The sequence below is a fragment of the Lepidochelys olivacea genome (assembly GCF_965140295.1).
Source record: "Lepidochelys olivacea isolate rLepOli2 genome assembly, chromosome: 12".
Lineage (NCBI taxonomy): Eukaryota > Metazoa > Chordata > Testudines > Cheloniidae > Lepidochelys > Lepidochelys olivacea.
Genome location: NC_140422.1, coordinates 30,295,327 through 30,310,049, shown reverse-complemented (window position 1 = coordinate 30,310,049; position 14,723 = coordinate 30,295,327). Strand labels below are relative to the sequence as shown.

The 14,723-nt window shown below is 38.4% G+C and overlaps 1 protein-coding gene across 3 annotated transcripts in view; it reads right to left on the bottom strand.

The window, feature by feature from the left end:
- WWOX (WW domain containing oxidoreductase) overlaps window positions 1-14,723 on the bottom strand; it is a 689,035-nt gene that overhangs the window by 664,379 nt on the left and 9,933 nt on the right. The gene's annotated exons all lie outside the window — the stretch shown is intronic.

The following is a 14,723-nucleotide window of genomic DNA, read 5'->3' as shown; positions in this document are numbered from 1 at the left end:
CAGAAGAACTAAGAATCAGTCCAAAGGGCTATGCAGAAGTCGGAGGTTTAAAAAGAAACACCTCTACTGTAAATGGAAAAGGGAGAAGTAAGCAAACAAATATTCAATTTCAGCTTGCAGGGAAAGAGAAAGGCAGCAGAAAGATAAAAAATTAAAATACAAAGAGAGCTTTTATCCCTAGCAAAATAATGGAATACTAAAAGGAAAAATAGCTTATTGTGCAGAGGATAATGGAACCATGAGCCATATAAGCAATACAAATTTAAAAATGTAAGTCTTCAAAGAAACTTGATTTTTAGAGAATCAAAAACAAATGGATGAAAAGGAACATAGTAAATATTAAAGTTCAGAGGGTTTGAGTGTCCTCAGCCATTAAGTTCAACCCCCTAATTTGTTAATGGAACTATTTTCTCCAGATACTGTGTGCACTTTGGTGAAATTCTGGCCCCATTGAATTCAATAGGAGTTTTGCCATTGATTTCAATGGCATCAAGACTTTACCCCTTCTCTTGAAGAGCTCTTAACACCACTGAAGAAGAGTTAGGAGCTGCGCTTCTACAGATTTGAGCTTCTAAACTCCAAAGAAGCCAATCTCCCCCAGTTGGTCCCTTGTGAGCAGTTTAGGTCTCCGGCAGAGTTTAGAGGGAGCCTTTTTCCTGTAGAGTTCACCAGCTGCCGACAGATGAGCTGATGGATTTTAAAAAAAAACCTAAAAGGGAATTCCCATGGGGAAAAAAAAAAGTTAAAGCTGAAAGTTAGAGTTGAAAGGACCTATCATTTATGTCAGCCAAAAATCCCTCAAGGAGAGTATCATTTTCCTTAGAAATGCAAAGTAAAGCACAATGGAAAACATCATCCCAACTATACATATAAAATGATGCGGTCTAAATTAGCTGTTAGCACTCAAGAAAGATCTAGGAGTCATTGTGGATAGTTTTCTGAAAACATCCACACAATGAACAGTGGCAGTCAACAAGTTAATAGAATGTTGGGAAATCGTTAAGAAAGGGAAGATAATAAGACAGAAAATATCATATTGCCTCTATATAAATCCATGGTACACCAACATTTTGAATACTGCATGCAAATGTGGTCGCTGCGACTCAAAAGAGATATATTGAAATTGGAAAAATGTACAGAAAAGGGCAACCACAAAAATGATTAGGAAGATGGAACAGCTTCAATATGAGGCGAGATTAATAAGACTGGGACTTTTCAGCTTGGAAAAGAGACGACTAAGGGGGGATATGATACAGATCTATAAAATCACGACTGGTGTGGCGAAAGTAAATAAGGAAGTGTTATTTACTCCTCATAACAGAAGAGGCAGGGGGTCACAAAATGAAATTGATAGGCAGCAGGTTTAAAATGAACAAAGGGAAGTATTTCTTCACACAACGTAGTCAAGCTGTGGAACTTTTTGCAAAAGGACGTTGTGAAGGCCAAGACTATAACAGGGTTCAAAAAAGAACTAGATGAATTCATGGAGGATAGGTCCATCACTGGCTATTGGGCAGGATGCAAAACCATGCTTTGAAGTGTCCCTAGCCTCTGTTTGCCAGAAGGTGGGAATGGGTGACAGGGGATGGATCCCTTGATGATTGCCTGTCTGTTCTTTCTCTCTGAAGCACCTATTGGCCACTGTTCGAAGACAGGATACTGGGCTACATGGACCACTGCTCTGGCCCAGTATGCCTGTTCTTAATATTTGTTTTCTAAGAACACAAGAAGCCTGTAAATCAACAGTTACTGTTTTACTTAATGATAGGTTTCAGAGTAGCAGCCATGTTAGTCTGTATCCTCAAAAAGAAAAGGAGTACTTGTGGCACCTTAGAGACTAACAAATTTATTTGACCATAAGCTTTCGTGAGCTACAGCTCACTTCATCAGATGCAGTGAGCTGTAGCTCACGAAAGCTTATGCTCAAATAAATTTGATAGTCTCTAAGGTGCCACAAGTACTCCTTTTCTGTTTTACTTAAGAAATCACAAGCACTGCAGAGAATTCAAATGCCCTTCAGTTGCCCAGAAAATGAAAATCCCCTCCCAAGAAAAATTTTGTGTTTTTGAAAAACAAATTTTGCCCTGAATGGGATGAAAATTCAAAAACATGAAATATTTTCTAGGGAAGGGTTTCCCAGAAAGATCCTGTCCTAGGAGAACCAAAAGTGGAATTTTTTGGCTGCCTACCTGAAGGCCATTCTCAATTCCACTTTCTTCCTGCAGGCAGAAAGAAAAAAAGTGACAATAGTCTTCCAGGCGAGCAGCCAGGAAGTCACAAAATTTCCATTTGCCCAGTAGAAAATTGAAATTAAGCAAAACTGGAAATTTTTCAATGGAAAATTTCAATATTTTTGTTGGAAAAATCTTTGATGGAAAACTCCTAACCAATTCTAAAATGCACAGCTAAGGTCACTCAGTCAACCCTGATGCTGCAGTGCTATTGACTTTCAGAATGTATATAGATAAGACACAGTAGGAAACAAATCCTGCTCTGGTAGAGAGATGGATTGATTCATCAAAAAGATCTTTTCTATCTCCACATCCCATGAAAGGTATTGTTATTATATTAACATTTATTATAAGCAGAAAAACCTTTCCAAGTCAAATATTTTGAAAGACATTTGACAAGAAAGATCCAGTTCCTCCAAGGCACATAGACCAGTCTTTTTAACCCTTTCGTAACAGATAATTAAACACATTCTGAAATGTGATTGTGTATCATAAATAAATTAATTTGATCTACAGGCATGTTATTTCAGTATTAGAATGAATTAAAAAAGGCAGAGGCATACAGTTAAATCCCATTCTTTGTGAAAAGATTCCATTACAAGAGTAATCATTATTGAACCTTTTAGCCAAGATGTAATTTCTTACATGTTACAAGAAGTTTGGCATGCATTGTGAATTTCAGCCAAGGTTGATAAAGTTCAATAACTTGGCTAACCAACCATGTGTACAACTCATTACAGAAGTAATAAATAGATTCATCAAGACGGACATGAGAAAAGCAATATGAAAATCCGATACTATTTCCAGTCTACCTTATAAAAGAACTTTTCTGACTAATGCAATTTACTCATTAACTGTTATGGACTATAACAATCACAACGTAAGAGGCATACGTAAAATAAAGGAATGCTTAGTATTCAAATAAATTAAGCTACATAAAGAAAAAAATGATACATTCAAAAAAAATCCTTTAACGTAAGCTAAATCTTAGGCAACAAAATTTCATTTAAAAGGATGATGCAGTTTAATCATATTTTAAAACAAAAAAGGGTCCTTACCTTTGTAACTAACACTTTATATGATTAAATCAGTTTTAAAAAGCCAGTTTTCAGCTCACTATTTTCAGTCATTAGAAATACACTTTGACCTATGAATGGTAATTTTCAACTTCGTAAGAGTTATCAGAACAGGGATCTCAGATCTGTGAAACTTAGAACTTCACACGCTCCGCATTCTGTCTTGAAGCCATTACCCACAAAATTTATCCTTTTTCCTGGCCACTGCCCCAAAGTGCCCTGAACAACCACATGCCCACACACTGTGGGCCTCTCAAGTTCTCCTAGAGAAGCACGCTACTACTATGCATCTTAAATGACATGCAGGACATGTCCTCAACTGGTACAAAGCTTAAGAGCTGCAGCGTTGGAGTCACTCCTTGCCCTACAGAATAAATAAATTCTGTTGGAGCCAAGTAATGCTATGAAACTAAATAAGGCCTCCTTCAGGCTGCATCCCCAAAAGCGAAATGTATGAAGCTGTGCAACAGTCTCTTTCAACAGAAGTGGAAGAAACCCCCATTTTTTAGGAAATTTAAAACTAGAATTCTCAGAACACCTACAGACAAAGTGGCAAACACGGCTGCATTATTAGAAGAATTAATTTGATGACATATTAGGTCTTTCTCACTGCTTACATCTCTGCTTCCATAGCAATGAAGCATTATCTAGTAGGCACAGAGAGATTGAGAAATGCAGTAATTACATGAAAGATAAAGACTGGTTTACGCTTACCGGGACACAGACCCAGACTTCCTGACCTTTGCGTGTGCATGTCTCTCATATTTTGTATGCACACTCCTGCAATCATCTCCAAAATAGCCAGGTCCTGATTAGAAAATGATCTGATCATGGATAGTAGACACTCTCCTGCCGACAAACCACTGTTCACACCAGCGCTTTTCAGCGACAATACCCACTATTATCCTCCCTATCCCCAGTTCTTCATGGCAGCACTGATCAACCCACAAAGCCAATCAAAAAGGCTACAAGAGTTAGCCACCACAACTAGATATCTAGTAAACAATTCCAGGTGAGGGCACAAGATCCATGTATTGATCAAAGTCTCCCTCCTTCCTTCACCCCAATACAATAAAATTAACTTGAGGTGGTAAAAACTCCACTGAACAGATTGAGTTAACTGGCAATATAGTTTCTCACATTTGTAAAGGCCTGAACACTCCCCAGTTGTTTGATCCAAGCTACAAAACATGTAGTTTACCCTAGGCTGATCTCAGAGGGAGAAAGGAGCTGGAGAAAGACTCGGCAATCAGGGAACAAGGCATCTTTCAATGGATGGAACAGTGTAGAGCCACACTCCCTCCTCTGGACTCTGCAGGGCCTTTACTGCAGGGCCTGCGGAGTAGGCGAGTGCTGCCTCCCTCGAGGGCTGTGCTGAATTAGGCCCTAACTCCCCGATCTCCTTTTTCCTCCTCTGAGGAGGGAAGGACTTATGCCTGGTCTGCACTAAGACATTAACCTAGCTATATCACTCGGATATAAAATCCATACCACCGAGCAACATAATTAAACCAGCATATACAGCGGTAGGTCGATGGAAGAATTCTTCTGTCAACCTAGCTACCGCCTCTCAGGACCCTCCCATCAGCATACATAGTGTCTACATTGAAGCACTACAGTGAAGCAGTTGTAGCATTTCAGGTGCAGACAAGCCCTAAGTCTTCACTACGCAGTTATTCTGGGTGATAAACACCCAGGTCTAAACACCTGGATTGGCCTACACTGGATGCGAGCATCCTCACACCGAAACCCTATCTGTGTTACCATGTCCTCCTGGTTTCTAGACTCACCCAAGTGTCTCTGAGGGCATATCCCAGAGTTCTTTGTGCTGAGATGCTCTGGGACTCTTTCTTAGTCAATTGTGGGAGACCTTGTCCATCCTTTGGGGGAATTGTGGGAAGGACACTGGAGGATCATCTGCATTCAAGTAACTTTGTCTGCATGCTCACTGCAAAGTGGGAGGATTCCATACAGAGTTAAACTGGAGTCTGGGTTCTAACCTATACCCCAGATGGGTAAATTAGCCCAGTCTTCAAACACACCCAAAACCAGATTAGAGGGTTTTCTGTGAGGACGGTAGGGGGCTAAAACACAAAGGAAGAAGCCCAGGTTAACTATGCAATGAGGACATACCCCAAGAGGCACTGCAAGTAGTAGAAGCAATATGCAAGCAAGTTTTCTTGATGTTTGCATTTCATTAAAGCAAGTTTAAAAAAAACCAATACATTTAATCAGCTAATCTGCATCTAAAGAGCTCTGCTGCATGAAAGGTTGCATTAGTACTACTGGTGTGCATTAGATAATAGCAACAGCACAAAGCAGACCAAAAACAAAAAGAGAAGTTCCATATAAAAAGATCCTTCTTAAATAAAATGCTCTTATTTTTCAGTACAACTGAACAACCAAGCCTGAGTGGTTCACGTTGGTTTCAAAATCTTATTTCCCCCTCTTCTCCTCCCCCGACTTAAAGTACTATCTGCTTGAAAGAAGGATGGGTAAAAAAAAAAAAAAAAAAGTTATACACCCAACTGTGAAATAGACTCAGAAGCTTTGCAACAAATCAGGAAAGGAGTCTAGACCAGGACAGCATGTCTAGTGAATCATTTATAGAAGTTGTATGTCGGTTCATATAATCATTTTAACTATTATTTCATCTGGAGACAAACAGAAAGGATAAAGACATAAATTAGAAAATAAACCAATGTCTGTGTTCAGACAGAAATGTATGCACGTTTCTAGAGGGGAAGAAAAATGTGTCCTCTAGCTCCAAAGCAGAGGTGAGCAATTCCTTACTAACAAACTCAGACAAGGGTCTGTGTGGGCTGAGACCACCAAGAGCTTTGTAATATAGTGAGACAGTGAACATACTTAAAGAATCAGACTAATATAATTAACATTATAGTCCTCGTTGATATTTATTGGGTCTGTTTTATTCCTCCCATATGATCTGGATTTGACTAAAGATACTGTTATTTGTACTGTCTAGTTAGGGCTCAACTACATCATCATTCATGAACATATACATAGACACACACATATACATATAAATACACACACACACACACAAATCACCATCCCTTCATAATAAGAGCATTGTGCCCTCTGCCAAAAGCCTGAGCAGACTCTGTCTGCATGTTTCCCTATATGCACTAAGTGATCTTTCTGGGAGATTCAGAACACATTATTCAACCACTGATTTAGGTAAAAAAGAAGTAATCAAAAGGGACATCTCTGTGGTTATTTTAATTCTTATTTGCTTTCTGCCTACAGATCCAAGAAGGATTAAGGATTCTTGTGATATTCAAGAGCATCAGGGCATACCCCAAATATAAAGTGTATATGTTTCGTACAGGAGAGTTTATGTCATTTTCCACCTATACAGGAAAGCTTTTCGGTGAAGGAGCTAGCTGGCAAGTACTGGAGACCCAAAAGCCTCTCCATAAGCAGTTTAGAAAGTTTTTTAAGTGATCAGAACTGCTTTATTATCTAAGTGTCTTAAGAACTGCAAAGAGGATGAATGCTACACGTCTACCCTTACATGAAGCTCCTTGAAGGCAGATTCTGGATCATTTGTTCCAAGTTGTGGAGCCTGTCACAAACCCAGGTACTTTAAAGTCATTCTGATACTTATGATGATGGTAAATTCTCACACCCTAGAGAGAAAATGTAAGATTCTTGACTTTAGAATTTTTACTGGGATTATACGACATATCATTCCACCTGTAAAACAAACTGCCATTGGCCTCAACCCTGCAGTGTCATGTGACTAGATGGACTGGCACACAAACATCGTATCACTAAAGCAGGGCCCTTAGCTTTTGTCCAAATGTACAAGCTTTAGATACAGAGAGAGAATAGACATTGTTACATACACTGACTTTCTGTCTAAAACTATGCTTTGATGGTAAGCTTTGGGACCTCCTAGGACTAAATGTAAGCGTTGTGTGTGTCTTTGTCTGTCTGGCTTGTGATAGCATTGCAGGCATCCCCTTTCCAGGGCTCTTCAATAATACTGTACTTTTCCAACACTCTTCAACTAACACCACCTCAAATCAAACAATTAAGGTCAAGACCGTACCTCAAAAAGTTCTTGCTCTGCTGCCTTTGGTGAACCGAGGCTCTTCATGTCTTAATCCTCCTTCACAGTGGAGGGCTCTCAGCTCCAGAATCCCCTACTAGGGTTCAAATGGCCCAAACAAAGGACCAACATAAACAACGTCCATCCACCCTTGGTTTCTGGATTCTCTCCCAATTCCTGGTCCCTTAACCAGTATAGTGGCCCCAGGGCACTCTTCTGGCCCTTCTTCTCTGGGGTGTTTGTTCCTGCACCAGGGACTACTGCAGAAAACTGCCCTTTCCTCCAGCATCTTGCTTGAGACCTATCTTCTGCTCTGGGCTCCCTCTCTTTATGCTCAGCTCCTTCCACTGCTGGGACTCATCTTGGGAGGAGGGGTGGGGGAGGGAGAGAGGCAAACCCAATTTCCAGGTACCTTAATTGAGCTTTCTAGTTCCAGTCAGCCCTTTCATCACCTGTGTGGGATAGATACACCATAACAATGCGTTTAACTCGACTGGAGAGATATTCCTGAGTTTCCAAAGCTCTGAAGTTCACATATTCCCCTGAAGGTCCCAAACCTGAAATATGTCATGGATCCAAAGCTGAATGTGACTAGCCCACTGCAAATGATTTTTAATTTTCTGGGCAAAGAGCAAGTTGAAAAGAGTGATTTTTGGAGAGCAGACTGATTTTCCAAAAAATGGTAGATGTTCTATACTGATCATGGGTTTGAAATGTCAAAGTCCCAGGTGAGATGGATTAGTGGGCTGAGAGCAAGTAAGACAGTCAAAGGTGCGTGATAAATACAATCACCTAAACATCACAACTATCTATGAACAAAGTCTCATCACCCATACATTATCATAAATGTGGATAAATTGGAGAGAGTCCAGCGAAGGGCAACAAAAATGATTAGGGGTCTGGAACACATGACTTATGAGGAGAGGCTGAGGGAACTGGGATTGTTTAGTCTGCGGAAGAGAAGAATGAGGGGGGATTTGATAGCTGCTTTCAACTACCTGAGAGGTGGTTCCAGAGAGGATGGTTCTAGACTATTCTCAGTGGTAGAAGAGGACAGGACAAGGAGTAATGGTCTCAAGTTGCAGTGGGGGAGGTTTAGGTTGGATATTAGGAAAAACTTTTTCACTAGGAGGGTGGTGAAACACTGGAATGCGTTATCTAGGGAGGTGGTAGAATCTCCTTCCTTAGAAGTTTTTAAGGTCAGGCTTGACAAAGCCCTGGCTGGGATGATTTAATTGGGGATTGGTCCTGCTTTGAGCAGGGGGTTGGACTAGATGACCTCCTGAGGTCCCTTCCAACCCTGATATTCTAGGATTCTATGATCATGGTGACAGTATGCAAATTAATAGATACTTACTTACTTTCTTGGGGTGAGTAAAGTTTTACAACACTGAGATGTATTTAGGAACACACAAATGTCATTTGGAAACAAACCCTAGCTGTAGCATTTGTTACTGGGAATACACTTCATTCCATATACATTTCATTAGGAAGGTATATAGCAGCTAATTTTTTTAGCTAATAGTACTGACAATTTATTCCCCAATTCCATAGCATGATGCACAGATACTACTTGTTTGTTTAAGCAACAGAAGAGTCAGCAATGGGTACAGTATAAATCAATTTAAGAAAGACTAAAGGGATAGAGCTGCTACCTATATTTTTGTAGTTAAGATGAGCACTGCAGGTTGCTTAGTGTATTTTTTGTTTATATAAACAAACCTTAATGAAGCATGTCCTCTTCTCTTGAGACTTAAATTATAGTTAAAAATGGTAATCCAAGACAGACTTCTGGAATTTAAAATTTAAGTACTATACTACAAAACTAGGAACTAATTAAGCCCTCTATTTAATCTTTATTAACAGCTGTCTCAGGCTAGAGTTCTAGTAATGACATGCGAGTCAAGCCCCAGTGCACAAGGTAGAGCCCACCTATAACCACAGGTGGTTCAGACAAGGGTGAAAGAGAAGGGAATCTTTATAAAGCCTCTATAAATCCAAGGGCCAGTTATCCAAAACAGATTAATAAAATATACAGCAGATGCTTAATTTTGATATATTAAAAGAACATATCCTCATTCTAGGCATCAGTATGATGTTACAAAACTTTTGAATACTGCAGCTTTGCATTGACTTTTTACACTACAAGTCTGTGGAAAATGAAAGCTCTCATATGCATTTACAGTGCCTAGTAGAATAGGACCTCACTCCTGACTGGGGTCTCTAGGGGTCTGCAATACAAAATAATATTCTATTTCACAAAAGTGTTAATACACAGTCACTGGTTTTGAAATAGTGGAAATGTTTGCAGATCAACTAAGTTTATGGACTGAAAAAAGACTTTGTAACTCAAGAGTTAAGAAAATGCAGCACTGACAGTCATGTTCAGCACAAGAGTTTTTGGAATTTTTTCAGTATTTGGTTAAAAAAAAGTAAGCTACACAAAGCCAAGAATGCTTTTAATTTTCTGAGGTCACCCCTGCGTTTGATCTGGGCATCCCCTAAGATATGTAATTAATAGATTGCTTATGACCTTGATATAACCAAAATAGGACTATTTCTCATTCTTTGAATACAAAAAGATTCTGTGCATAATGGTTTTGTAAAGAGAAAAAAATGAAACTTTGTGATTTAAAGAACAATCTCATATAAGATGGCTTTTTAAAAAAAATGTTTTCCGAAGTCTGCACCAGCACAAAAAGATACACATTTTGTCCCTCTACAATATGCCAGTAAAACAGCATAAATAGTACTGTGTCATTTATATTTTACTGTTCTTACATAGTCTAATATTCACAATAGATTAGGTAACCAATGTGTACTGTTAAAAAAAAATGAAGCAGAAGTACATGTAGTTTCAAGGCATTTATTGTAGCCTGAGATAAGCCTTAAAATGTATAGTAATATTTGTGTAATTCAGCTTCCCAGAAATATATAAACCACACCATTGTCTCCCTGATATTAAAAACAAATACTACTAAAAATATGGACATTGTGTAATTTGGCAGAACTGACTGCAAACAAAGTTGAAAATATTGTATCTTCTTATAGACTAGAACGCAACGAAACAGCTAACATACTTCTCACACTTTGAACTTAAGCGCTGATAATTACAAAAATTCAGAAGTATTTAACAAAAAAACACAGAGGAGGAGAAAAATATAAAAGCTCTCTTTTGTTTAATATTTTCAAAGGACAATACAGCCCTCTTGTGGAAAAAAAATTAAAGACTTATTTTTATTTGTATGTACGATACAAACTAAAGGACTCTTTCTTTGTAACCAAACTAGGGTTCCAGTCCTGCAAATACTTAACTATGCATTAACCATGTATTGAAAGTAGTCTCATTGACTTTAAAAGAACTACTTTGTGTGTGAAGAAGTCTCTGCATGAACAGGGTCTGTATCTGAAAATAGATGGTTAATATAACAAGACCATTCATGGCTGAAGTTAAAATTAATCATAATATAGTGTTGCAGCACACAGATAATTAACATTTTTCTGACCCAATATTTAGAAGATGAAAATTTAATCCTGATTAAAATTAATCAAGATCTAAAGAATGTTTATCACATGATAAGAAGAGATCTGTAAAATTAAAGAAAGAAAAAGTTTGATATTTACCATCCTCACAACACAAACACCAGCTTTGATTTTAAAGAAGTTAGTAAGTATTCACTCCCTGATAAAATCTAAGTATTTTAGAAAAGCTGACTCTTAACTTTTCAAGTTACTAGTGGATATATTTAGTAAATTCTTTTCACCATAAGTTTTACATATTTTCATTTATTCATTGTATATCCTAAACACACCTCTGGGGGGAAAAAAACTATTTCTTTAATATGTTTTGTGGTAACTTTTTTTAAGACTAAGTACCAAAAAAAATAAAGAAATGGGAAAGCAGCCATTAGATAAAACCAAGAAATCTGAACTTGAATTCCATATTCTTGTTAACAAGTTTTCCTCATAGTGGAACCTGCAATGGATTAATTGTTAGCTTTAAATAAGAAGATAGAAGTTAAAGGAAATATCTGATGGGAGGGAGAAATAATTTGAGAGTTGGGTATACAGAAAGAGTTGCAGAAAATATACCACCACTTCTACAGTTAGTAGTACAGCCACAAGCTGTTGAACTGTACATCAGTTTACATCAAGTAAAATACGGAACATCACTTTAAAAATGACACAAGTGTTCTGTAATCTTCACAAGAGACTTCTGTAGTAGATATAATTTTTCCCATTTTACAGATGAGCACAGCGGTCAAAGACAGTAAGTGAAATCCTTGTCCTTTTAAAATCAATGGTAGTTTTGCCAAAGACTTTGATAGAGCCAAGATTTCACCCAATATTTGCCAACATGAGATCCTAAGGTTGAGCACAAAAATCAATACTTGGGTAACTAAACAAGTGGCTCAGCATTCACAGGTGAACGGCACCTACAACTCCTAGAAACTTTGTCCCTGTGAAAAACAGGCAACTTATTTAATTGCCCTCACACAGATTTAGTTGCTTAGCTTTTGGGACCCAACTGTACATAAACCTAGACTAAAGGTGAAATCTTGGTCCCTTTGAAGTCAATGGTAAAGCTCTCATGGACTTCAATGGAATTATGATTTCACCAGAATGGTTTGTCGCCCATGCACACCCTCAGCTGGAGTTCCAGCTTTTATTGGGATACTATAATAAAGTTTTTCAAACCTAGATAATCTAAAATTCTTGTCCAGAAAAGGATTGCATTCCCTGGAGTTTATGAATTATAGTGACAATTCCCTGAATTATCTGACCTTCTTGAATGCTCCCATGACAGTCAGAACACAGAAGTTGTATGTTCAATATGCTTAAGACCCCAGAAGTCATTTTGTTTTTACACACTGTATCTTTGTTTTTTCCTCCCTTGCCCTTCAGTGACAACAGTGACATACACTTTGGAAGTGATTTTTTTCACATGCATTACTAAATCAGGAAGATTACACAATAAAATTCTAGTAATTAGTAACCTGCATAAGATTCCATGTGTTATACCTATTGATAAATTATTAGGAACATCAGCCCAAGAACAGTTTGGGTTTTTTACCTTTAGCATAGTCAACTGATGTGTGTTGGTGAATGAAAGAAGGTTTTTATTCTGGGTTGTTTGGGTTTTTTTTTAAAATGAGCTCTCAGATTTGTTTGAACTCCATCTTTTTTGCTCAATTCATTAACTTAGAAGTTAAAAAGATATTTTTGAGCAAAAAGAAACAATGTAATGTGATTAAAATATATGTTTGGCCTTTTGGAGCTAACTTCCGGTCATATTGAAAGAAACAAAGTTCCCACCCAGGATATGCAGAAACATTTACAGAGACTGTCAAATCAGTCTTTAAAGTAAGTTGCAAACTGATTTTGAAAACAAGAAGCCTTAATATTTTATTTTTTTTTAAAAAAAACTTCTTGTGCTTCTGACCTTATAAAATTTCAAATTGCCCAGGCTGAACAAGATTTTCTTTTAATCAATTTTTAGCTAGTGGAACACAGCAGCATTTTCCTCAAGAACATCCAATCACACTAAAAAACACAGAACAGAGTACTTGATTTTCAGAGCATTATACAACCACTAACTAATTAATCCTCAGAACACTCCTCCGAGGTAGGGAAGTACTATCCCTGATGCATATGGAGGACAAGTTACTAACCCAAGGCCACACCGCATACAGTGGCTGAACTGGGACTAGAATTCAGTGTTTAATGATTTCTAGTCCTATCTCAATATTCTAGATAGCCCCATCTCAACAGATCTTCAAGACTTACAAGGTACATCCAAAGGCCTGGACAAGAACATTAGCAGCCACGCTCTATGGAAGCAAAGTACAAGAGCTCCCCTTCAAACTAAGCAGTGAAGGAGAAAGCAAGCCTCACACTTAGGCCTCACAAAATCAGGACAACTCAGTGTGCCCAAACAGCACAGGACTCTATGTGATCGCCCTGTACCCAAGTCCCAACTGCCTCACCCTTGAAACATCTTGCTCTCTGGCAGTTGGTAACTGGTGCTGGATGCAGAGATGGAACCAGCAGTGATGTCAAAGACATTACGGCACCCAAGAAGTTTGAGGCTCATAGGCCATGTCTTCACATGTGATATAAGTTCAACTGAGAAAAACATCCGGACTTGGGGTTTTCTGAACCTTACATCCTCACAATTTGAAGCAGCACATGCCCAATGTTTAGTTCACTCCACTAATGCCACACGTTTGTTGCATTGTCCTGACCGCTGCAGAGGCTTTAAAATAAACAGAGGAGTGGTTAAGGATCAGGTCACCCATGGGATCTTAATCATCCAGGTACAATCGAGTTACTGAGTGTCTGCTCTATGAGAGTAAGAGAGTCCTGAATGCCAATTATTCTGTGCAGCCTTTTCAGACGCACTTGTGTAATTAATACTACAAATGTTCCAGTCAGACAGGGAGTCTTATTTATTTGGCTATTTCCCAAGATGAGGAAAATGCTCAAAATAAAAATGAGCAAACGGCAAAACAAAATACTCAGATTTTCAAACAGTTCACATAGGCAGCAATACTTCCTGCCTAGTCTCATACACCCACTTATGCTCCTGTTCTCCTCTTAATATGCAGCAGAACCCATGTATCCATCTAATTGGGACCAGGGCCAGATCGGATAATCAAAAATTCGGATAATGCAGAGAATGGACAAATCCAAGACTGCAGCGCCATCTAGCAGCCAAAGGAGTGATCACCCACTTCTGGCCCTGTGCGTGCTGGTTGTTCAGTTAATATGGAGAACCAGATAATGGAGTGTCGGATAAACTGGGTTCTAAAGTAGTTTCCTGTTAGCTTGATAGGTTAACATTATATAGCAGCCATTGGTAGCAAGCACTTAGTCCCAAGGTGCATGTAATTTAGCTATGACCACCCAGAACTGCAAATTGGGTGGGGAAAAGGAGGAGAAACCACAATACAAATCCAGACATCCTCTCAAGATAACAGTTACCTTTCACAAGCATCACAGATCTGGATGAGGTGTCAAACCCTTTAACTACAGTATCGCTATACAAGCATGGAACACCGTTTCACTCAAGAGGTTCACATGATAACCTTGAACCAGGTTAAAAGAGAGAAGAGCTAGGTTATTTCTGAGCTACACAGTTTCAGATTCTTAGCAATTGACTCACATTAAAAAACTCTAAAGGCGGGGCAGGAGAAGCTTTGATTCATTTACATCCCAAATTTTACATACTTTTAAATGTGCACATTTGATTAAACAAATTTAGTTAATTATAAAAGCAAATTTGCTGCATTCACAGTAATGCCAGTTTAGAGAAGTATGCCAAACTCTGGTAATGTT